Here is a 25,265-nt window from a genome sequence, read left to right on the forward strand (position 1 = left end):
TGGTAATATCATTTTAGATAAGCTATTACCAGCAGGAGAGTGGGGTGGGAGGAGGTATTTTTTCATGCTTTATGTGTATAAAAAGATCTTCTACACTTTCCACAGTATGCATCCGATGAAGTGAGCTGTAGCTCACGAAAGCTTATGCTCAAATAAATTGGTTAGTCTCTAAGGTGCCACAAGTACTCCTTTTCTTTTTTCAGTATACCAGAAATATAGCCAGGATGGGCAGGGATGGTGTCCCTAGCCTCTGTTTGCCAGAAGCCGGGAATGGGTGACAGGGGATGGATCACTTGATGATTATCTGTTCTGTTCATTCCCTCTGGGGCACCTGACATTGGCCACTGTTGGAAGACAGGATATTGGGCAAGGTGGATCTTTGGTCTGATACAGTATAGCTGTTCTTATGTTCTTATGAGGTTGCTTGCAGTGAAAAGAGGGGGAATCTAATCTTTCCTTTTCCCATTTAACAAAGCCACTACATCATAACCAAGGAGGGAGGAGACAACATCTGACATACTTGTATTAAAGTGCACATGCTGGAAATGTTTACACTTAGCTCTCAAAATGTATACTGGGCCAGCCTCATCACTAGTATAAACATGGGTCACTGAGTGTATTGTTAGAGTAGTATCCTGTTGGATTTGAGTAATCTTGGGTGTGCAGAGCATTTCAAATGGCTGGGGGGGGCGGGGGGAGGGAAAGCAGGGGAAGAGAGATGTGGAAGACCTTGAAAAGGGACCTAAGGTATTCTTGCATTGGAAACCTTTTGAAAATACCTGATGCGATTTGCTATTCAAAAGGCAGAGCGCTTGCTCTGAAGCTGGATTGTTATCAGCCCTTAAGATAAACCCTCGCTGGCAGAGATGATTAAGTAGTTTCCAGAGTGGGTGTGAGTTCCATCAGAAAGCAAAGAAATCATTCCAACCCAGGCTTCCATCTGGTCCTGGAGTATTAACGAAGGCCCCCCGCAAACCCCCTCCAGCGCACCACCGGGAGGCTTCCCACCAGCAGGCTCCTTATAAGGCTCCACGCCCAGTCCACCCATCTTCCTTCCCACCCCCTTCTATTTAAAGTAAGAAAATGTGCTTTACTGCAAGAGCTCCCAGCCCCCGGGCTGTAACCTCTGCGGCGGCAGCACAGCTAAGTCAGAGCCACACGCAACCGGACTGTTCGCCTGCCCCTGCTGGGACTGGGGCTCGGGGAGGGCGAGAGTGTGTCTTAGTGCGTGTGCCTTGAGCTGTACTGACAGCGGGCAGCCTTAGCTGGGGAGCGAGGGGAGTTTTCAGGGCTCATCAATCACCTCTATCTTTGTGGGGGGCAACCTTTCTACCCTCTCCCCCCACACACATCCCCTTGCTGCCCCAGTCCCATTACACCCGGCCTCCCGCCCCCTCTCCAGGAGACACTGTCACTTTCCCAGGCACCCCACTCCCAAAGGCTGTCACCCCCCCCCCTGCCCCGGATCCCTAGCTGCGGGACCGAAGTGAAAGTGAAGCAGCTCCGCGGGGGGGGGGGGAGTGTCACGTGACAGATGGGAAGCTGCCCAATCACAGGGGTCTGGGCACGGTGAAGGGGGAGATTTGGGGAGCTGGCGATTCCCCCCCCCCACCACACACACACACACACACACACACCGCCCCCAGATCAATGAAGTAGCCGGGGCAGGAGCGCGGCGTGTGACTGAGGCGGCGGCGGCGGCTGCTGCCGGGTCCAGCCAGTGCTACTCCCGCGCAACACCTCCCCCCAGTAAACCCACCGCCACCCCGCGGCAGGGCAACAGGCCGGTGAACTGCCCCCCCCCCCCGCCGCGTCTCTCGCCCCTGGAAGCCGGGCCCGCCGCGGGGAGACCATGAGAGCGCGAGGCCCCCCGGGCCGCTGCCCCCCGCTGTGAGGCGGTGGCGGAGGAGGGGCGGGGCCGCCCGCGGGGATTTATAAGCTTTCTGGGGGCTGTGTCCCTCCTGGGGTGGCGCCTGCTCCCCCCGCCCTGGGCTCGGTGCGGCGGCCGTCCCGCTTCCTTTTGTGCCCGGGAGCGATGAGGCAGGGGGCTCCGTGCTCCCGGCAGCCACAGCCTCCGCCGGCCCCCAACGCCCCGCGGGCACCGCAGGTAAGTTCGGCGCGGGGGCCAGTGGCCAAGAGTGCGGGTGGGGCTGGGTGGCACTGGAGCCCTGCTCCCCCTCCCCCGACCACACGCCCCTCCCTCTAGCTAGAGGAAAGCCTCCCCCTCTCTCACGAGCTCTTTCAAACTTGCTAGAGCATCTGCCCCTTCCCAGCTTGTTCCTATTGTTTTAATACCCCCCCCCCCCTGGACACACACCCCTTCCTGCCTCCTCGTCCCGGCATTAAAGCTGCCCGGGGCATGCTCCCTTGGGGGTGTCTTTGCCCTCTTCAGACCCCCCCCCTCCCCGCCCAAACAACACCACCCTTTGCATTTATTTCTGGTTTCTAAGGGATTTCTCCCCAACCTGTCTGTAGGTATGTTTGTGTAACCAGACACTGAGAGTAGCTGTCTGCTGGAGAATTAACTCAGTCCCCCAAAGCTTCGTTTGCATTCAATAGAGGTGTTTGTTTTTCAGGTTTAGACCTCCAGACGGGTTGAAGAAATCGCCCGAAAGGAACCACTTGGAAGATTTTGTTTCCTCCTGTGAAATCCCCCCTAGACTTGAGCAGGTGGGGGAATTTGGGGGATGTTTTTGTGGGGGCTGCCTGGGGTGAGGGGCGGGGAAAGGGAACTGAAAGTGGAGAGATTCTGGGGTAGTTTTCCTCCTCGTTTCTGAACGCAGGGAAGATAGATCGAGACTCTTACTGTTGGTTTTTAAAAATAAATAATACAGATGCTGGCAGATCTCTTAGTTTTAGAGAAGTGGATTATCTCTAGGATTAACGTAAAATGTTGATGTTTGAGGAACTGCTGTTGCTCAACCCGTAAATAAAGTGGAGATGTTGACAGATTGTCTAGCCTCTGGTAAAAGAGAACAAAAACAGTGCATTTCTTAAAGGATATCAGCACTTGGGAGGGTGGAGGAGAGAGGAAGGAGTTTAACTATTAACTTTTATCTGGATTTATAAATGAGTTGAAACTCTTGTCACTGATGCTATTTTATGTCTTTGCCTTTCCATTTCCCCCCGTACAAGATGGTGAAAGGCACATGGAAACGCTGATGTGCACATTAATTGGACAACGGGGTGATTTTATTGCTCACTAGTAAAAATAAATGTCACGGGAAAGTTGCTGTTTGTAGTTCAAACGGCGAGGAACTAGTCTGGACAAAAACTAGCAAAGTGGATGGTTGGATTCAAATTCTGCCCTATTACATTTGGAGTTTGTTTTTATTTTTCTAGATCATTCACTTGAAGACGCTGGAGGACGATTTGCAAAAAGGTAAGACACGTTTTCACCAAAGATTAAAATTCAAGGCTATATCGTGTATTTGTCATGCAGCTGAGGCCCATTGTCTCAGCAAAACTCCTATATTTGTTCAACTGAACTCCTGATGAATAGGGTAATGCTAACCCATTACTAGGCACTATTTGAACAAATGGAGTAATATAAAGTATTTAGCAAACATGTCGTTTGTTTCAGTTATACACCGGGATGTTAGTTAGAGCTAAGGAATTCTTCCTGTCCAAAGAGAATACACGTTTTCTTTAACAGGGACACAAGAAGATGATGAAAACATGTTTTCGTTGTTTTTCCACGTATGAAATTGACGTCTAACTTCACACAAATAATACTCAAGGTGTCTCAAATATAAACTTAATTTGACTTTTGGTGTAAAGTGAAAGGAAATGGTTGTGCGTAAAATACCTTCTTCATCTCAGCTTTACAATGGGCCAAGAAAACACTTTCTATAGCTATTGTAAATTGCGTGATAGCATCAATCTTGTCTTGATTTAAATTAAAATAAAAACAAATGTGTTCGTTTTATTTCTTTTGAAGCAGCTTAATATAAACTTATTTTTAAAGTAATAAACTGTAAGAAAATCATTGGATTCACCAGGAGTTTTCTACTTTTCATAGGTTAGTCAAGTGAAAGCAAGAAGTTTTTTTGTTTTTTTTTTAGAGGGGTTGAGGGGGGGTGGGGAAAATGGTCAATTAGACAACGGAACTCTTTGTTTATAATTGCAGCATTAACATAAGCGAAACGTAGGACTACTATGTATAAATTAATTTCAAAATGAGAGCCCTAACATCTTTATTCTTTCCCATTTTTTACTATTTAGGAAGATAGTTTCTTTTATTGGACTGTGATAGTTTTGTCTTTCTCCTCTCTGCCAAACGGAAACATAGGGAGTGAGCAGGACAGTTCATTCTCATCGTTTATTTTGAAAGAGAAGTTTGTATGGTATTTTCAGATCTGAGGGAGTTCCTCTCTTTCTTTGCCAGCAACAAGTGCGTTGATATACTGAGCTGAAGAACTTGGGCATAATGCCAACTCAAGCAATTTAAACGGCATGGTTATTAGTATCTATCCTGTCCTTATCACACAGTAGTTGTCTTTAATAAACTGAATGTCCTTCCAAGTGATAATCGTGGTTGACAAATTAGTTCAAGTCTTAACTCTCTATTCCAAGTGAATTCTGTTTTAATTGATAAATGCTAAATCTTAATTCCATCAGCTATAAAACTTTACAATATACAGAGAGGATTTTGAGGAGATTTTCTTACAAATAAGACAAATTGTTTTAATTTTCTTTTTAATTGTATCATATTTACAATGCTTATGCCTCTAAACAATTTGTATTTCTGCATTTGCAAGAGGTGGTAGTTGTTGAATCCCACAAATTAATACTTAACAAAAAAAATAAAATTAAAAGAGCAAATAATTTTGTTTGGAAAAATTATTTAAGCATGTGAGATACCCTAAAATGTGTAACAAATTCTATAACTTTTGTAAAGTGGTGTAGCTGGAAGTGATAATGAATATAATCTACTATAGCAGCTTCACTTTGAATAATTAGTTGCACAATCTATATTTAAAAAAAACAAACAGGGTTTATTTTCCTCATCAATCAGCTAGAAATGTATTGTGTAAGAACTGTTAAATTTTCCAACTGAAATAATAGTGAATTTATTTCTAGAAAGCAATTAATAAAATTTCAAAGAAATATATAGTTTTCTTTGTATGATCCTAACAAATAATAAGCATTTAAAAAAAACTCTAAGACTTACATGGGCTGTAATTTTTCAGTCCTCCTCATCTTAACATGTAATTTTTCCTTGTAGAATTATTAGGTAACATTACAATCCAACATAAAAATATGTGGAAGGGGATGTATTAATAAAATTAACTGTAAAATACAGAAATAGGAAATGAGCATATCCTTAAGATATGAACATTTATGAAAAGATTTATTACAGAAGAGCTGCACTCTCATTTGCTGATTCATGAACCTGCTAAATCTTGCCAAAAGCATCAGTATCTATCACTCATGGTCTCAGCAAACTGATAATAGCACAGTGCTGTAGTGTGAGATCTCATGTTTCTAAGTCTTCCTTAATTTTACAAAATACACTACAGTACAGTTACTATTATGCTCGGAAAGAGTCATAAATAGACAACTATATTTTTTCAACATTAATGAACAGAACTACATTTCAGTAATGCTGTATACTTGATTTCATGTTTTATTAATTTGCAAAATTCACACCAGTGGCTAGAAGATAAATGCAACTTAAGGTTCTATCTTATGTCTTAAAAGCAGCAATTGTCAACTAATAAAATAAATCAATTATTTCTCTACAAACTACGTATTGCTGAAAGACTCTACCATTTTTTTTACATTTTATATTAAGCTGATCAATCATACATAGACACAACAAATGGTACCATTCTAAATGTTAACTTCGTAAAAATTTAAATACAAAATACTAAGTAGTTGTTGTTGAAGTATTACACTGAAACACCTGAAGCCCAGAAAATAGCACAGAAAAAAGTAACTGGCATTGTGTAGCTGATATATTTATTTGTCTCTGTCGTTAACGCTACTGATTCAGTTGTCCCAAATGATATTTAGGAAGATAATGGAAAATATTTAGGTACTGCATTTCCAGCTGGAACTTTGGATATTATAAGTTGCTACTATTTTTTCACTAGAAGCATTAAAATTATGACAATGGTTTCTAGACTTATGGTGTTTAAATAAATATTGCAGTAAATATCATGGAAATTTGGCTTCATTTTTTGCAAACCTCTGAGTGCTGGCAGCTAATTTAGTTTCATAGTTGGCATCCTTTTCCATTTTTTGCCTTAAATATTAGACAAAATGTTTTTTTCTATAGTTATACTTTTCAGTGCATGGGATGTATGCCTAAGCATGAAACCATGTGGGAGCTGCTATTAAGAATTTTTGCCACTATTCTTAATTCCTTCACCTTATTCAAGTCACTCTTAGGGCACATCTTCACTAAATGTGTCATATTAGAATTTGTGACATAGTCATATTCTAATACAATAAAAATGTCCAAAGACAAGGCTTTAAAGATCCTCTTCTGCAATGTCATGTATGAAAAATGTGTCCTAAGTCCACAGAAACACACACACAATGTATTTTGATCCACAAAAATATATGTATGCATGCCTAAACTGAGTAATTATATTACCATATCTCCGTAAGTTGTGTTTTTCTGTTTTGGTCTCCTCTCTTGTTTGCCAAGTCCATCACTTGCTACAGCTTACTATATGAACTATATGGCATCCGATGAAGTGAGCTGTAGCTCATGAAAGCTTATGCTCAAATAAATTTGTTAGTCTCTAAGGTGCCACAAGTACTCCTGTTCTTTATACGAACGTAGTTCTTGCTACTGTGAGGCACTCCACTGAAGTCATTGGGACTATTTTTAATAATAAGCAATACACTTGGTAGGGTTTTATACTGTAAGATCTGCAGGGCAGAAACCTGTTTTTGAGGTATTTTCTATCATGTGCCTGGCACTCCTGAAGATGCTATGAAATAATAAACGTTGATAATGTGCTTAGGTTTGTATCTTTTATTAGGGAATGTGCCTACAAAGCTATTTAAAACAAAAAGAAAAATACTGCGACAATGCGGCTTCTAGCTAGGGCAGGATGTGCTTTAATTGCTATGGAAGCCTTGATTCTAAATTAATCACAATTTTAATAGACCGTACCTTCTGTAAAGCCAGTGGGCTAGATCCTCAGCTGGTGTAAGTCATCATAGATACATTGAAGTCAGTGGAACTGTGCCAGTTTACCCCAGATGATGTTAGTGTCCTTCTTGGCTTTAACAGTTTTCCTTTAATCTTCTTGCCACTTAAAGTTTTACTATGATCTACCCACATTCCAGAAGCATGGAAGAATGAAGACAGAATAACATTTTCCTTATTTCCCTCCTCCATTCAGCCTTTGGTGGCTTTTCTCTTATAATAGGATTTATGTTTTATTAATCATATATGTTGTAATCCGTCTCAGAGCTCTTAAATGTACTTGTCCTCCTTAAAATCAGACATTTTAAATCACACCTGAATAGAAGTGTTATTATATTTAGAAACATTCCAGTCTTGTCTAGCTTACCAGATGTAGGTGTGTTATAAATAGCTTCCTGATGATGCTGCATTTGTGATTAAAGGTTCCTAAACACTGTTGTTGGCAACCCTCTTATTATCAGCTTGTTTGATGTAAAGGAGTTTAGAAAGGGTGCCCCCACACCCACTTCCCCCCCAAAATGACTTTACTCTGTTTGCCAAATTCTTGACACTTTTCTTAACCAGGCTGCAGTATCACTAGTAGTAAGTTACACATTTGAATCTGTACATCTTATGTATTAAGAATAGTAAGCATTGCTTGGTCAGTAAAGTGGAGAAATAATTGTTTCTCTTTATCAACTGGCTAATGAGCATTTGTGAGGGCACTGTTACTAAAACAGCTCATTTGCAATGGGTCAAACTAAAGTTTTCTTTCCCTTTTAAAGCAGAATATAATTTGGCGGATTGCTGCCTACATTCTTTTAACAGTTCTGTAAACAAAGTTATTCTTTTTAGCAAAATGAAGTATTACTATATGGAAGTAGTCATTGTTTTTATACAGTTGTCAGAATTCATGGTTTTGGAGAGCAGAGTGAGTTTTGAGGATTTTTTTTTTTTTATGTTTGTGAAAAAGAGGGCTGGGGATAATAAAAAAAAATCTTCCCCTTTTTAAACATTTTTTCTACCAACAGCAGTGCAAAGAAAGGGCACTGCATAAATATCTATTTTTAAAATCAGCTCCCAGTTATTCCTGGGGTTTATAAACAATAACTTCAAGGGGGAAAGTGTAACAAGATTAAGATATGGTGGCCCAGATACAATGGTGATGAAGGGCTATATAAGTACGGTATAAATAGATAAAGAGTGTGCATAAAAACACTGTGATAGTAGATGCTCCAAGTAGATGTGAGTTTCCTTTTTTAATTGACTAGCAATTTACCTTACCCTTTCCAACAGGAAATTCCTATTCCATCAGAATTATAAAATATATTATAGTAAATAGTTTTAATTAATTTTAGCAAAATTTAATTATTATTTCACTAATTTTATTGAAGCAGGAAATGTATGAAACTACAAAATTTCAACTGGCTACCCATGGAATATAAATAACCAATAATATGTGCAGTATATATATTTTTTTCCTCTATCAAGTGTGACATGACACAGGCACAAGTACAGATTTCCCTTTTCATTTTTAGTTAGTAAACTCTGTGGGTAGAAACTGTGCTGTAAAAGGCCACTAGCTGATGCCTTTAAAAAAAAAATATTATTTTTTAAACTTTTCACTGCATGTCTAGATTCAATTTTCTCCTGGTGATGTGATTTGCCAGTGAGATAAAATGTTCTTACTAAATTCTAAATTTAAGGGTAATGCTGTCAAATTGATCTTGAGTGGGACAGTTTCAGAAATGTCTGTCTTTTCAAGTCAATGTCCTTAATATCTGCTGGGGGCGGGGGAGGGGGAGGGGCTTTCAAACTTTCTTGCTTATTTTTTTTTTTTTTTGTCAGTACACACTTTGTTACTTTTTACCTCACTTACTCTTAAGGGCATTGGCTTCAATAGAACTGACAATTTACACCAGCTGAGGATCTGCCCCAAGATGTGGTACTTCATGGCTAAGGGTCCAATCCTGTTAACATTCACTTCCAATCAGGGGTGCTGAGAGCCACTGAACCAAACTGTAAACCCTGGATATAATGGAAACCACTGCAAGTCAGGGGTGCTGCAGCTCCCCTAGTTCCAGCACTTATGCTTCCAATAAAATGATACATGGGTAGAGAACATTTTATTGTAGGCCAAATTTGGCCCTCAGATTTTAGTCCAACAAAATTTCCAGAAATCACAAAGGTGTAAGAAAGAATTTTACATCAAAGTGAAAGTCTTGTTATTTCATTATGTTCATGATTCTCTTGAACTTCTGTATGTTATTTGGCATCCTCTAGCTAAAGGAGATCATGCTAATTAGATTATAAATTAAGGGGCATAAACTTGCATCATAAGTTTCTGTGCTGACAATGTGTCTTTTTGGCTATAAAAGGTTGCCTTGGGATTTAACATGTATACTGATAAGATAAACCACGTCTGTGTTCAGTCCTTAAGAATATAACTGGAAGAAAACAGTAGTTGATACAATGGAGAATAATTTGTATAACAATGATATTATGAATGCAACTATTTTTTTGTAAATTATGAAACAGCATGAGTATAGAGAGATGTGGGAGATATAGACACTGTGATTAATAGTGGTTTTTTTGGAGCTAGAATAAGAAATTTCAAAACTAAAACAGAATTTTTGCAGAAAAATAGTATTTATTAAAATTAGAAATGATTAGGCTTTTATGTATATTTTGCCCACAGTCAAGCAGAATACTTTTGAAAGGTTTATTTAAAATTTTTGAAAGAACTTTTGAAGCTGCTTTTTAAAAGTGACAGAAGAAATTATACATATAATCCTAGATTGCTTTTTTCTGCAATTATTTATTTAGGGATTGATCTTGTATGCCTATATCAATTTACAAGCTAAGGGCATGACTCTGTAACACCCACACACTCATTCATGTATAAAGTAGTTCTTACATATTTTAGCCTATGCAAGGCCTACTCACATGCCTCCATCTTGTAAATACTCAGAATGAAATCCTGGCCCCACTGTAGTCAATAGCAAAACTCTCACTGATTTCAGCAGGGTCAGAATTTCACTCTTAGTGCCTCATTCTGGAATCAGATCTGCATAAGGCAAGGGTGCAGTCACATGGATCCATTCTTCTTCTTTCTTAGGACATTATGGATGTAATCAAACTTCTCACAAACTCGCTGTTATTCTTCTTCAACCTTCCTCATTGCCTCATTTTCTTCTTCAGTTAAAGCTTTAATTTCCAAGGCTATGTCTATACTACCAGTTGTGTTGTTATAACTTATGTCGCTCAGGGGTGTGAATAAACCACCCCCCGAGCGGCATAAGTTACATCAACATAAGCACTGGTGTGGATAACGCTATGTCAGTGGGAGAGCTTCTCCTACCAACATAGCTACTGCCACTCATTGGGGATGGATTAATTACATTCAAGGGATTGTCAGCATAGAATGGCTATACTAGAAGGTTTACAATGGCCCAGCTGAATTGGTACAGCTGCACCACTGTAAGCTTGCTAGTGTAGACATAGCCCAAGAATTTACTTCTCTGAAAACCCATATTTTGGGCAGCTGTCTCCCTGGCTCGTCTTTGCTGCATCCTTACTTCATCCAATGCCTGAGAAGCTTTTTCACCCGATTATACAGCTCTGGCATTATGTTCTTCAGATGTGACTCCTTTTCTGTCTTGGCCTCCTGCACCAGGTTGGTGGTGCACAGCTTGTGTCTGGCCAGGCTGATGTGCTCCTGGCAATAGAATTCTAGGTGCTCGTGCTCCAGGCCCTTCCTCTGCTGAAGGCCCATCATGGGCAGGTGCAACTGGTGACCCCTGAAAGACAGGCTCTCTCAGTGAAGCTTCAGGTGTTCCAGACAGAAGGAGGCCATGCAGGTGAGGTAGGTCTTGGCAGCCACTGCCTCCGGACAACTATCATAGGCTCAAGTTCCAGCCTTTCTTCTCCATCTGACCACCAGTCTTGGAGCTGTAGAACGCTCTTCAGCATGGATCTAGTTGTAGGATGAGGGCCTAACTTGTGTGATTTGAACCCAGTGGGGCTATGCACAACCATAACGTTATTTGGGTGTGTTTGCAGGATCAGAGCCTTGCCTTGTATCTCTTTCCTTACAATTTCCAAGTGAAAGCACATCAGCTTCTTATGCTCCTGGCCCTAAAAGAGCAGTTTTTAAAATAACTTAAATACCTTTAGATCAATCTGTCCTGTCTTTGACAGAATCCTAAAACATGCTACTTGGGTGTTTCTCTGCTATTACTTACTTGTTTTAATATGCCTTCTATGGAATTTATTAATGCAATAAAAGGAAAGACCAAGATATTTGACCCAATTGCTCTATAAAATCACATTGTTCTATAATTTAAAAAAAAATGAATTGGGATTTTACTGAGGTAAAAACAGGTAATAGCTTTCTTCTCCCTTTTTGTTATTCAAGGGGGGAAAAGGAACAATACGTGCCGTTTAGAGTCAGGAGCTACCCTTCTAACCTCTGCAGCTCTTAAAATGCCTGCAGGTTTTTAGATGGTGGCTTTTATACTTGTAATTCAACTTTTGTTTAAAAAAACAAAAGACAAAAAGAGTAATGGTAGGAGTACAATACCAAACTGCTGATAAACATGGAATAAAATTGTTGGAGAGGAAAGTTGGCTATTGACTCCTCTTAGTGGTCTTTCTCTTTTCTCTCCTCTCCTGTACTGACATTTATTATTTGAGGTTTTTAAAAAAGAGGGGAAAGTACTGCCTCCACTATAAAGCACTCAAACAGGCGATTGACCTTTAAAAGGTAGGCACACTGTCTATGGGTTTTTTTTTTAAACATCCACCTCCCAAAAGAGCAGTAGTTTCTACATGAGTCTTGGAAAATATGTTGCATGCTGTTTCTAGACCGTTCTTTTTTGTGTGTGTGAAGGTCTGGGGAAGTAGTATTTACTTCCCATGCCATTTTTTAGAGAAGGGAGTCTGAGTATCCTTTTCCAAAATCCTTTCCAGCCGAAGGAGATGGGGACAGCATATTGTACAGCTGGGCCAACTTGAGATAGTTGCTTTTTAATTACTCTTTCAAATATTCCTTTCAAATATGCTGTGCATGAGTATAAGAAACTGAGGCATGTCAGAAGCACGTATAGAACACTTTTTGACACAGTAGAAATAATAATTTTCTTCTGTGTGTTATACTCTTGACATTTATAGAGTGTTTAATCTTTTCAGAGCCCTGTAAAACACTATGTAATGTAAAAGCACCTCAATAGATGGATATGAATATCCTTAACACTCACACAATATATGAATGTATTCCTTAAAAAAGGCTAGGGAGGCAAAGCAACTTTTTTACCCCACTGTCTAAACTGTTGTTGAAAACTAGGAATTGTGGTGCCTAAAAGAATATTTTCACATATGCTAAAGCTCTTGTGCCACATTTCTGGAGGCTAACCATGCCATTGCCAACTCTTACTGAACAGACATGAGTATGTCAAGTTAGCCTTGAGCCCAGGTCACCTCAACACATAAAATCCACTAGGCTGGCCCAGGAGCAGATTCTTTTCTCATGCTTTTCACTTCTTAGTCTGGGACTACTCACAGAGTATCTGCAAAATAAGCTACTACTCAATGTGAGTAAAAGTAGCAAAACAGACTGGTCCTATCCTTGTAGATGATGCTTTATGCAGTGTAATATCAGGCAGGCTGTATGTGTTTAGAATATGATATTTACACTGATACTTTGTTTTCTGATACTGGTATGATCTGAGGAGAGAAGGGGTTACTTTTTTTGAAGTACTGATTTTCAGTGCAGATGAAGGTCAAGGAATGTAACAGTTTTAGGAATGTACACCTGTGAGTATAATAGGAAAGAATCTGTTTGTGTATTTTCACCACTGACATTTAGATCAAAGGTCCTCAAGGTGTTGCTGTAGTGAGAAAAGGGAAAGGGGCCACGCAGCTTACCCACAGTGACCTTTCAACTTGCTCATTGTTAGCAAGTTTTCACTAGAAAACCAGTCGCAACTCTGCTTGGTTTGGGATGACTGTCTTTCAGGGATTTGCTTATTATGCATGTGTATACAATTCAGGATGTGGCAGATTGAGGGCTGGTAAGTAATCAAAAGAAAAAAACTAGCAACAAAAACCTCTAGTCAAATATTGAAACTGATGCCTAATCTTTCAACGGAGTGCATTGACCTATTGTCAGAAGGACTTAAAACCATTTTGTTCAGAGGCAATGAACGTTACCACGGGACTAATGAGGTTAGAATGGCTGGTGAGTAACCTTTCACAAATATATGCAAGTTAAAACAAAATAGCTACGGAGGAAAGAAACTAGCTTCTTGTATTCTAGTTTACTTACAACTAAAAAGAACCTATGCCAAAAAGGAAGAGGATTTCTTAGTTCTTCACAGTTGTTTAATTAATCACAACTTACAAACCTGGTCATTGCAACGCTTCTTTTCTTTTTCACTTTTTCTTTTTTTTTTTTCTTTTTCTTTTCTTGGATAATGGAGAAAGATGATCATGTGGGAGACATTGTGACACTCGTTAAAACTTCTCCTTCCATTCTTTGAGTCATTGTACAGTATTGAAAAAATCAAATTAAATAAGAGTTGGGACAATATGGTTATAACCCTGTTTAGTTTCTTTTGTTTTTATATCTAAGCTATATTGGATTTGTGCTATTTAAATCTTTAAAATGTTTGACCAATACTTCTCTCTGTCTTACTCAAACTTACTTTTTTAAATCAGAGGCTTTACATATTTATTTTTTATTTATTATTATTATTTAGACAGAGCTAATGTTTTACACTTCACTGTCAAATGTTTGCTTGCTATGATGGTGTGTCTGAATGGATTTCTATAAGACATGGATATCTTGCATGAGAACTGAGGTTGCTCTTGTCACAGTCATGAGTGATTTCCTCTTGGCATTACATCAGGGTCATTTGGCCATTTTGATCATGATGGTCTTCTTGGCAGCTTTTGATATGATTGACCAGGGTTTGTTGCTACAGCACTAAGGCCTTGTCAACACTAGGAAATTTTAGGAAAGAATTCCTACCAGGTTTAACTGAACTAGTGGCAACATCATAGAAAGCTTAGAAAATAAATCCTAGAGTAGACATGGCCTAAGGGAAACAGCTTGTGTGTCTGTCTGGAATTGTCCTCAAATGGTTCAAGAAATACCTGAAAGGAAGGAGGCAAATAGTGGTGTTACACAGCTGTGTATCATCACTCAGGTATTTGAATTGCTGTTCTCATCAAGGATCTGTCCTACTTTCCATGTTCAATATATCTGAGATCTTTTGACAACTTTTCTAATCCATGTGCTGATGATACACAACTTTGTCTAACTTTCCCCGTGGACCTGCAAGTTCAGTCTCTGCTCGGATGAATTCCTGGGCAATGTTCCCTGCTGGATGCATTCAAGCCCAGAAAATCTGGAGTCTAGGTGGTGGACAGGGGGCAATGTTAGAATGCTTTTACTGAGGGGACTCTTTCAGAAATTGTGAATCAGATTAAGCATTTTAGTCTTACTTTTGTTCACATCCTTCCCATGGAAAGACGTGCTGGACACGATTAGCAAGTGTTTGTTTTAGCTGTGCAGTGTGCACAGTGTGTGCCCCTAGCTCATGACAACCTTGCAATAGCAACATGTGCTGGTGTGATCACAAGGCTGGATTATTGTAATTCCCATTTAGTGGAGCTTTCAGCAGGGCTTCTCAATTGTTCAGAACGCAACAGCATGTATGTTCACTGGCTTGAGCTACTGTAATCTTATTATGCCAACATTGTCTCACTATGAAGTGGTGGGTTGACTTTAAGCTGGAACTACTGAATTTGTTTGTTTGTTTGTTTGAAGCCCTTAATATTGTAGGCCCTGGCTACATTATATTCAAGAACACCTTCTTGAGCCTCGGTCTGATGGGATTTTTGTTAAGACACCACCCTGTTTAGCGTATCTGAGGACAGGAGGCCAACCTTTGCTGAGCTGGGCCCTAGCTCATTCCATCTTTTTCCATTACTCAGAACCTTGTTACTCCAAAATTGAATTCTAGTTTAATCACTTCTGGCACTAATATACCTTTTCCTCCTCCTTTTGACATTCTCTTTTAGAACCTCTCTCCCTTTACTGTTTTTACCTACATTTTTAAAGGGTGGTGTGTTAATGTTTTATTATGTGTCTGTAATAAAGCACACACTTTGAGGCACTTTGTTTGCCTGGGAGTAATTTACAAAGTCCTTTTTTAAAAAACAAACAAAAAGCTTCTGTAAAAACAAAACTACTCTTGACTTCTCAAATGTTTTCCTAAAATTCCTTATTACTGCTAGTGACCAAGGCCTTGTACCACTATAACTATGTTGATTATGGGGTGATTTTTTTTTCTTTTTTTAAATCAAAATGGTTATACTAGTGCATCCCCTTATGTGGACACAGTTATGCCAGTGTAAAGGTGTCTTATGCTTTATTCTTCTTTCCTTACGGCCTAACCGCTATACCATTATAATTGCATGCACACTAGGTGGCTTGTACCACTATGGTTAATACCAGGGCCTGCTCTAAGCAAGCTGGTACCTGGGGCAGTGCTGCTAAAGGGGCAACACTGGCTGATCTTGGGGCAGCAGTCCAGCAGCAGCCCTGGTGGCAATTCAGCAGCAGCTCCTCTCCGTTGTTTCCTGCGGCAGCAATTCGGTGGCGACTCTTCTGGTTCGGGTCTCGCCATTGGCGGCAATTCGGCGGCAGCTCCCTCCGATGTTCCTGTTCTCTCTGGCGGCGGTGTATTTACCAGGTGTTTGGGGTTTTTTTTGTTTTTTGGGTTTTTTTGGCTGCTTGGGGCGGCAAAAAACGTAGAGTCGGCCCTGGTTAATACAGTATAATTTTGTTAGACAAGCCCAAAGAACAAACTTTTAGTTAGCCTAGCTGTACACTTCTGCAATTCCCAGTTGCTGTGAGAGACTTGGCAATACCAGGGACTGACATGGCTACCACAACACTGCTATAACAGAGCAGACATTTTAGATGAAGCAAGACCTTTATTTGCACTATTTACATAAAGTGACATTTTTCTTCCAGAGGAATGTACCACTTATTATTTTTCATTCTTATGGTAATCAGCAAAGGGAAAAAACATGGGGCTGTGCCCCTTTCAACTTGTTTATGACCGAAAGAAGATCTAAAAGTTTCTGCTTGTGTGTTTCTTTTAAATAACAAAACTGTTAAGTTTTGTCTTCCCTGGTTTTGCTGAGGTGTCAGTGGAGGACCAGAGAACTAAAGTGGGAGATTTCTCAGTCTGTAACTGCAGGGTGGGAATTCTGAATCTTTAATTAATAATGAGATGTTGTTATTTTGATCAGGAGTTTGAGATAAATAAGTGGCCAGAAAACCCAGACAAATGAAAACCAGAGTTTTAAACATTTTGATTACGAGTTTCTTCCTCTCTCAATTGCTCAGGTTTCACTTCCTTGATACCTGTGATGTCAAAAAGCAACAAAATATCCATTTATTCAGAGTCTTCCAGGGACAAAAAGATGGGCGATCCTGAATTTCTAATATAAAAATAAACCAGGAGAAAATACTTTTACAAAGCCTTGAATCATCTTTATACAACAGAATGATGCTAAAAAGTACCCAAGCCTATTTTATCCCTTTCATGGACTTTGCTATATTCTAAAGGAGTGCAAAATAAAAGTGATTTTTAGACTTAAATACATACAGTTGGATTTTTCTCATTAGACAATAAAAGTAGAGTGCCACACATTCAAGAAATCTCCCTGCCTCATTTAAACACCCTACCTTATCAAAACTCCATTTCCATGAATGATGAACCTTGGCTCCTGATGGGAGAGTGAAGTATTAAAGTACCTTATTTTCATGTGCTAATGAAACAGAATGTGGCTTTAGGGGATTTCTTTTCAGTGAGGTAGCCTGTTTGGTTATGCACGTCGCCTTCTTATGTTTCCTTCTATGTCTCTGTCTACACTCAAATGGTGGTCTTAATGGGTAACAGTGGCTAATCAGTCTGCTTGACAACAAGCCTTGGCCCTCTTCAGCTCAGCAGGAGAAGCACTGGTCTGTAATTAGTAGAGTCATCAGACCAACTGCTTGGCTCAAAGTGATTTCTTCTGGCACCTCTTACAACAACAACTTTATAAGCAGAAAATCTGACGTTTCTGCTATTTTTACATGCCACAGAGCTAATGTAGACTGTTAAATCCTCAGCATAAATGGTAGGCTTAATATACAGTACATCTGAATCACTGCACTAGGAAGTGGAAACATAAGGCTTAAGTGTTGGCAAACATTGATATTGAAAGTGCATGTGTATTTCTGACTGACTCAAATGATAGTCAAGAATTTTAAAATTCTTGAAACACTGACTTCAATCCAGATGAGGTGAGGACTATAGTCCTGTTCAGTAGTAAGACTTAGATCCTGCAAAAACATAAGAATCTACCTAAGTACCTTTACTCCCATGAGTAGTGCCAGTGAAATCTATAGGACTACTCACACACTTAAAGCTAAATATGTACTTAAGGACTTTGCTGGAACAAGACCTGACTGCAGTATGTTATAGGACTGAGGCCTAAACCCAGTGGCAAGTTCTGGTAGTACTCTATAATGAAGGTTAACACAGTTACTGAGAAAAACAGTGGGGTTTTCTTAGCAACAGTATGCTAGGAACTGTTATATCAGTCTTTACCACAATGGATGATGGGGGGTGGGGGAGAGGGGAATAACTTCTCTGGAATTACTCATTGCCAGTTATGAAGGTGAATTGGCAGAAAGTGATGAATTTCCCTTTCCTCCTTCACAAGAAAAAAGAAGGAACAGGGAAAACTTTAGAAAGTACATGGCAACCAATATCCAAGTCTGGATTTTACTCATTTGAGTTCTAAAGAAAGTGAGGAACCCTCGATAGCTGAGCTACTGACAAAATAGGTAACATAATTAGTAACAATACAGTAGAACATCAGAGTTACAAACACTTCAGGAATGAACTAAATGATATGGTTCTGACAAGTTTTCAACTAAAAATTGATTTAATATAGCTTTGAAACGTTACTATGCAGAATAAAAATGCTGCTTTTAACCATCTTAATTTAAATGAAACAAGCACAGAAACATTTTCCTTATCTTGTCAAATCTTTTTTTAAACTTTCTCTTTATTTTTTTAGTAGTTTACATTTAACACATTACTGTCCTGTATTTGCTTTTTGTTGTTTTGTCTCTGCTGCTGCATGATTGTGTACTTCCGGTTCTAAATGAGGTGTGTGGTTGACTGGTCAGTTCGTAACTCTGGTGTTTGTAACTCTGAGGTTCTACTGTACACCTTTTGAAGATTTGCTAATGATTATACTGTAGCTGACTGAGTCTCCGATACCAATCATTAAAGACAGCTAGTAGGTAGAAAGATGGAAAGTAATAGTAGAGACAATGAGCATTTCTGTAACAGCAAATCATGCCCCAAATATGTTAGGATTATTTAAAAGGACAAACAAAAAGAAAAGGAGAACAAATTAATATAATTTGAGACTTTCAGAGATCTGTTGATAGTTCTTAATAACAGACTATTAAATGTAGTAACTACAGGATCAGAGGTAAAATCCTGTAATGGATTAAAAATAGGTTAAGGGATAGGAAGCAAGTAGTAACAGTTATCCTATTCTCAGCATTGAAGGAGGTGAATATAGAGGGTGCTGTAGGGATCTGTACTAAGAATGGTGATCAGCATGTTGAAGCAGATTTGATCAGTGAGGAGCACCTGATAACTCATGTTGGAAGGAACCATTTACATTATTTTCACCCTCAACAAACCGAACAAATTCTGTATTCCACTATGGCTCCTTTGCACCACTTTTAAGTGCAAAAGGCCATAAACCCAGGAGACTGGTCCCCAGGAAATTCCTCTGGTATGGGGAGATTCCCACCTTCCTCCCATTCCTCTCTGCAGGGGGAATTCACAAGTGGTATGGAACCTGTGTATCAGCTCTGTGCTACCCCATTCCCAGTATAGGAGCATTCCTGGTAAAATGGGATGTGTCTAGAGAGCACTGCTAAACTCTGGCTATCAGAATGGCCTTGTGGGCCAGAAGCAGCTGGGCACAAGCTAGAGTAACCCTACCATCCCCTGCATAGCTACTTTTGCCCACCCTTTCCTGCACTGAGTGGAATTTAACCAGAACAGAGTATGTGGTCTAATATCTTAGCATGGACTCAGATTATCACAAATTCTCTCAAACAGTTTGATATAGAATACACTGGGGGAAAATAAAGTTTTAGTGGACTATCTTCTGACTTGAAAAAAAAAATTATTCCTGGACACTACTGGGTTCTGATTAGTTATAATGACTCAAGAGAGAATTATCATTAAGGATAGCTTACTGAAAACATATCCATGTGTAACAAGATCTTGTATTAGATTAAAAGGACACTGTCAATTATAAAATCCGTATCCTTAACTTTCATGCACTTACCTGTTTTACAGAACACCTTATTTTACAAAAACTGACATTTAAAAAATTTAATTTACTGCTGGTGTTGGCTGTTTAATTTACTTTTTGCATTTCTCTCAATTTGGATAATGCAGCTAACCTATGCATTTCATTCTTGTCAGTTTCACTTTCTGGTCCTCAGACACTTAGCACAATGCTTCAGTATTTGGGTTGCAAACACTGCAGTGGTTGTTTACTTTACTTTACAAATAGTTCTGCTGGAATTTTTAAAAAGTATGAAAACATTTCAATCCGTTTCATATTTTGTAAAAGTTTTAACCCAAAATCTAAACTTTGCACTGACTGCCACCACAACATTCCTTTTAAAAAAGGGAATAGGCCCAGATCTGCAAAGGTACTTAGGTGCCTAAACCCCAGACTTAGGTACCTTTGTGGATCTGGGCTTATCCCCCTTTTTTTTAAAAGTCCCAGTTTTGGCTTCACTGTGATCCATAGAACTCCTGCTGCTGAACCCTGTAGGTGCCTAGACTCACTCAGTGTCTAAGTTTTCAAAGTAAAAGTTTCCTAAATGCCTATGTTTCGGCCTCTGAGCATGCACACTGCTGCCTCCCTCGAGGCATCCAGATGCCTCTATCTTGCCTAAGCCCCAGAATGATTTACAAACTGGGAAAGATAGGCAATCAGTCACTTAAGGGCACGTGTTCACTAGCAACGTGGCAGTGCTTTAACATGGCTGTATAGTCACAGCACCAGCTATTAAAAAAAACACCTCCATGAGGGGAATAGCTACCAGCACTGTCTACACTAGCACTTTACAGCGCTGCAACTTGCTCACTCAGGGATGTGAAAAAACACACCCCTGAGCGCTGCAAGTTTCAGCACTGTAAAGTGCCAATGGAGACAAGCCCTAAGTCATGTGTGGAGCCTGACCCAGTAGGTGTGCTCAGAAGCCACCTAGTGGGTCAGTCCCCCTTCAAAATCTGGCCAGAGGTGGCAGTGGGGCCCATCTTACACCTTTAAGACAAGAGGTTAGAGCACTTGCCTGAGATGTGGGAGATCCAGGTTCAATTTCCCACTCTCTGCCAGAGCGGGAGAAAAGATATCTGAACTAGGGGGGCCCCCACATCTCTGATTTTAACTATAGGGCAATGGAATATTCTTGTGTGGGGCTCTCTCGATCTCCCCTGTTGCCTCTGTTCCACTGTGGATAAATAATGAAAGAGTGATTTGAGGAGAAGGACTGGATCCTGGGTCTTCCACCTCCATAGATGGGTGCCCTAACCATTGGGCCATAGTCTCTCCCTCTTTCTCTCTTCTGTTACTAGGCCAGGGATTAGGGGGTGAGGAGGAGAAGAGAAAGAGACTGAGAATGACTGACTCTGTAGCCCAGTGTTTAGGGCACTCACCTAGGATGTGGGAGACACCAAATCAAATCTTTTTTTCTAGTCTCCGTGAGAAGGGGGAATTGAATGTGGGTCTCCCATATCCCATGCCAGTGTTCTAATCAGTGGGCTAAACATTATAAAGTTGGCACCTCCTCCTCAGACATTTTGTGTGAAGCAAGGCAGGTGCCTAAGATGGCTGACTGTAGGCAGCAGGTGCCCATTTGTGGATCACTAAGTGAGCTAGGCCATTTCCCTGCAGCATGGACTGAGGTGCCTATCTTTGAGAGGGGGCAGGGCTTAGCATACACCCTTCTGGTTGGAATTTCTCATTGGTTATCTTAGGTAGCTCCCCCGCAGTGTGCTGGCTTTTGTGCATCACATGCTTAAGCACCTATCTCTTCCCTATTCATTGTATAGGGAGCCTAGGTGCCTAACTTGGTTTTGTGGATCAGTGTTCCCGTGATTTTTCTAGGCACCTAAAAGTTAGGTGCTGTGATGCTCAGCACTGCAACACCTAAGTGCCTTTGTGGATCCCATCCATAAAACATAAGGTAGAAAATATTCTATGATTATATAAATGGCACCTCTCATCTTGATTCTTGAGCTAAGTGCTGGGTCAACTTATTTCCAGGAGTGGAGTTAAGTTTATTTTACAATGGAGTGTAGTATTTTTGCTAAGATTTACCCTTGTATATTTGAATTAACTACATCTGTTGGTGGACTTCAAGGTTGAAAGCAGTTATGTTAGTGCATCTGTAGAATACTAGTAAAGTACAAGTTGTATCTTTCTACAAAACTTACAATTTTATATGTGTTTGCTTGCAATGTTCAATGTCTGTTTTTAAACTTTTTATATGGGTCTTGTGTGTATTTTTACTTCATTGTTAGACAAGCAAGCAGCCTGTCATCTGCCTGGTTATGTTGCCTGTAAAACTATTTCATGTTAAAAACATTAAAAAATACAAAACAGATACCTCTCACAGACCAACCAGAAATAGAAACAGTCCAGAGAACAGCATTAAAAATAATTAGAGTCATGTTGGGCATGGAAGAGCTTCCACAGGTGAAGTAATTCCCAAGGTAGAATTAAGACCTTGATTGCGCAAACAAATAACTTCATGCAGATGTGTAGTGCCATTGAACTCTTTGTGGCAGTATGACCCTGAGAAACAGTCTCTTTCATGTACCCCAAACTATATTTAAAACTTTAAAAATCAATACCACTGCCTTGATTTCTACTTGGAAGCATTTAGGCAATATAAGCAGAAAGCTCCACTTAATAAGAAGGCTGTCATATTTTAGATTTTGCTTCAGCTTCTGAATGGTCTTAAGGTGTAGCCCAAGCACAACGTATGACAGTATCCTAATCCTGAGATGTCAATAGCACGGCTAAGTGTAGCAAATCCACATCTGAAACACAAGGTCACACACACTTTAACAAGCATAGATAGTACTTGCATCGAAGAGATAATCTTTAAGGTGCCACCGGACTCCTTGTTGGTTTTGTGGATACAGACTAACATGGCTACCCCCTGGTACTTGACAGATAGAAAAAACTAATAGATTTATTTGGGCATAAGATTTCGTGGGTGAAAAGCCCACTTCAAATATCCAGTAGCTTCAGGCCTAATAAGAACCCCAAGGTGCAATCTGAATTCATGTATAATGGTTGCGTCATCAACTAATAGTGCTGATATAATACCTTCCTGTTGCTTTCCCCCGTACAATAGTATGATTTCTATCCTGAGTGGTTCAAGCCTGAGACAGCTAGCCATCATTCAAGCCCCAATCACCATCAGACACTGGGTATACCATTGTAGTGTCCTAACTACAGAAGCAGCCGCAGCAGAGGTGATAAAGAGCTGGGTAGTATCCATATTGTTTGCTAACCCTCATAGTGGCCTCACATACACATTGAACAGGAGTGGAGAAGCAACAGAACCCTGCACTATGCCACATGAGAGCCCTTCAGGTGGATTAAACAATAGTTGACAATCACCCTGTGGTTCCAGTGTGTGTATAAATTAAAAGCAAAGCCACTTCAAAGCAGTTCCTTTTACTCCGTCTCCCTCAAGCTTCACCCCCCAGAAACCTCAACACTTTCCTCTCTTACAACAGGAACTCTGCCTTTCCCTACCCCTTACAATGAGCTCCCACAACCAGCACCTCTTCACCTTTGCAGAAAATTCTGCCCTTTCATAGCCCCAGCACTGCCTCCAACCCAGCCCCCAGCAGCTTCTGTTCTTCCTGTACTAGCTGCATACCAGGACCTGATTGTTCCCCTCAACTCCTTTCCCCCTACACAATCCTGCTTTCCCCAGAGCCGCTCCCTGCTACTCTCTGCTCCTTGTAAGCTTTCTTTAAGGGGAAATTACTGGGGTTTTTGGCCTATCTAGCTTGACAGCCTATGCCTTGACCACTTTTATTGTAAAACTTTTTCGGGAGGTTGTAATTAAAGAGCTTTAACCTACATTAAAATAAAACTTGGCATGAAAGCCCAAGGGCAACTTTTGTGTAGGCAGTGTGGTTCTCTGGTGGGTCAGTGATGCGGAGACTCACTTAGAGGCTTTAGCATGGGCAGCTCCCTTAAAAACAGGGTATGTGGCCTGTCATACTTCTCGACTTTTGCCCTTCACCTATGCTTTCTCCCCACTCTGCTCCAGGTAGTGGTATCCCTTAGGACAGGGGTTGTCAACCTTTTTCTTTCTGAGCCCCCCTCTCCCCCCCAACATGCTATTAAAAACTCCATGGCCCAGCTGGGCCACAACAACTGTTTTTACTGCATATAAAAGCCAGGGTTGGCATTAGGGGGTAGCAAGCAGGGCAGTTGCCCAGGGTCCCATGCCCCAGGGGGCATCACAAAACTAAGTTGCTCAGGCTTCAGCTTTAAGCCCAGGTGGTGGTGCTTGGGGCCCCAGGTGGCAATCCTGCATGGCGGGGCTTTGGCTTTCTTCCCTGGGTCCTAGTTAGTCTAACACCAGCCATGCTTGGCAGACCCCCTGAAACCTGCTAGCAGCCCCTCCCCTCCCCTCCCCCCCGGGGGGGGGCTCCAAACCCCTGGTTGAGAGCCATTGACTTAGGAAAATAGTTCACTAAGATTCTAAAAGCAGGTTAGCTATTTGTATGACTAACAACTATCCTTGCAGTTATGCCAGCTAGGTTAAACAGTTACATGGACCATCAATCCTTAGGCTTCAGGCGAGACGCAGAGTGCCAGCTAGTGCTGAGAAGGAACAACCCATTCACAGACACCATTGCGCAACTAGCCAGGTGCAGTATGAGTTTCCCATTTGCCTCTAAGGGCTGAACTACATAATAGTGACAACTGTGGTTTTGTAAACAAAGACATGGTCAACTTAACTAATTACAAATAGCATGGTCCTGTTTGGGACCATAGAGCAGCTTTCTGCCACCATAATAGTTTCTGTGTCCATATTCACCATGCTTCACCTTTGTCTTTTTATCACTGCTTTCTAGTAAAATCTGGGCAACTATCCCATAGTGCCTCAGCAGAGGACAGAGTGCCAAAGGAATATGCACACAGAGCAATAAAGGAACACGTGGGGCAGTACATTCTGAGATGTCCTACTGAACAGACAGCTGGAAAGAAGGAGAGCCAGTCAGACAGCATTATACTCTTCTGTACGTCTTTAGAATTCAAATTTAATTGTAAGAAATTATTCCACATAACAGACTGCCTAACCCCTAATGTAGGGACCCAGTGACACTTCAGAAGACCATCATCTGGCTCTATTAAGGCAACAAACTGCAACACTTGGACCTCAAAAGAGGAAATGAACTTATAACTGATAGCTCTTGCACGCCTTTGGGGAGTGACATGCTGAAAAAGGAGCAGCGAGAAGGTGTGCTTTTGGCCCTTCCCCCACATCCCCATCCCCTGGCTCATGGAGCAAGGCAGCACACCAGGTAGCAGAGCAATATGCAGATGCTGTACTGTGGTCTCACGGTATTAACATTATATTTTTGAAAACATACCACAAACTATTTACTAGCATATAAAATAGTCTGAAGAATTATTATAAATGATTACAACTACAGCTTTCACAATGAATAAAGTCTGTTTTATGAGGCATTTAGTGAGGTATTTTGCTTTTTTGGTGTTTAATCATTCACTTGCTAATTGACAAAACTCAGTAATTTGCAATGTCTCCCAGCCATTAGTATGAATTAGTGAAGGCCCAGAGTCTTAGATGGACTTTTCTTATGTTTTTGTTTGTCTTCACTCATTTAAGTGTGAACTTAAAGATGCTGATGCTACCTAGAACCAAAGAGCTCTGTTTCAACCTGAT

At 40.6% G+C, this 25,265-nt stretch overlaps 1 long non-coding RNA gene across 3 annotated transcripts; it reads left to right on the forward strand.

Moving 5' to 3' along the window:
- The first annotated feature begins 1,951 nt into the window (after positions 1 to 1,951).
- Positions 1,952 to 24,981, forward strand: LOC144930378 (uncharacterized). Of its 3 annotated transcripts, none has more exons than XR_013635506.1 (5): positions 1,952 to 2,107; positions 2,577 to 2,670; positions 3,343 to 3,382; positions 24,102 to 24,225; positions 24,433 to 24,981. It is a non-coding gene; the product is annotated as an uncharacterized LOC144930378 (long non-coding RNA). The 3 variants fall into 3 exon arrangements; XR_013635508.1 differs by having other exon boundaries at positions 24,147 to 24,225; XR_013635507.1 differs by lacking the exon at positions 24,102 to 24,225.
- Positions 24,982 to 25,265: the final 284 nt, after the last annotated feature.

Source organism: Lepidochelys kempii, chromosome 3 (assembly GCF_965140285.1).
Source record: "Lepidochelys kempii isolate rLepKem1 chromosome 3, rLepKem1.hap1, whole genome shotgun sequence".
Taxonomy (NCBI): domain Eukaryota; kingdom Metazoa; phylum Chordata; order Testudines; family Cheloniidae; genus Lepidochelys; species Lepidochelys kempii.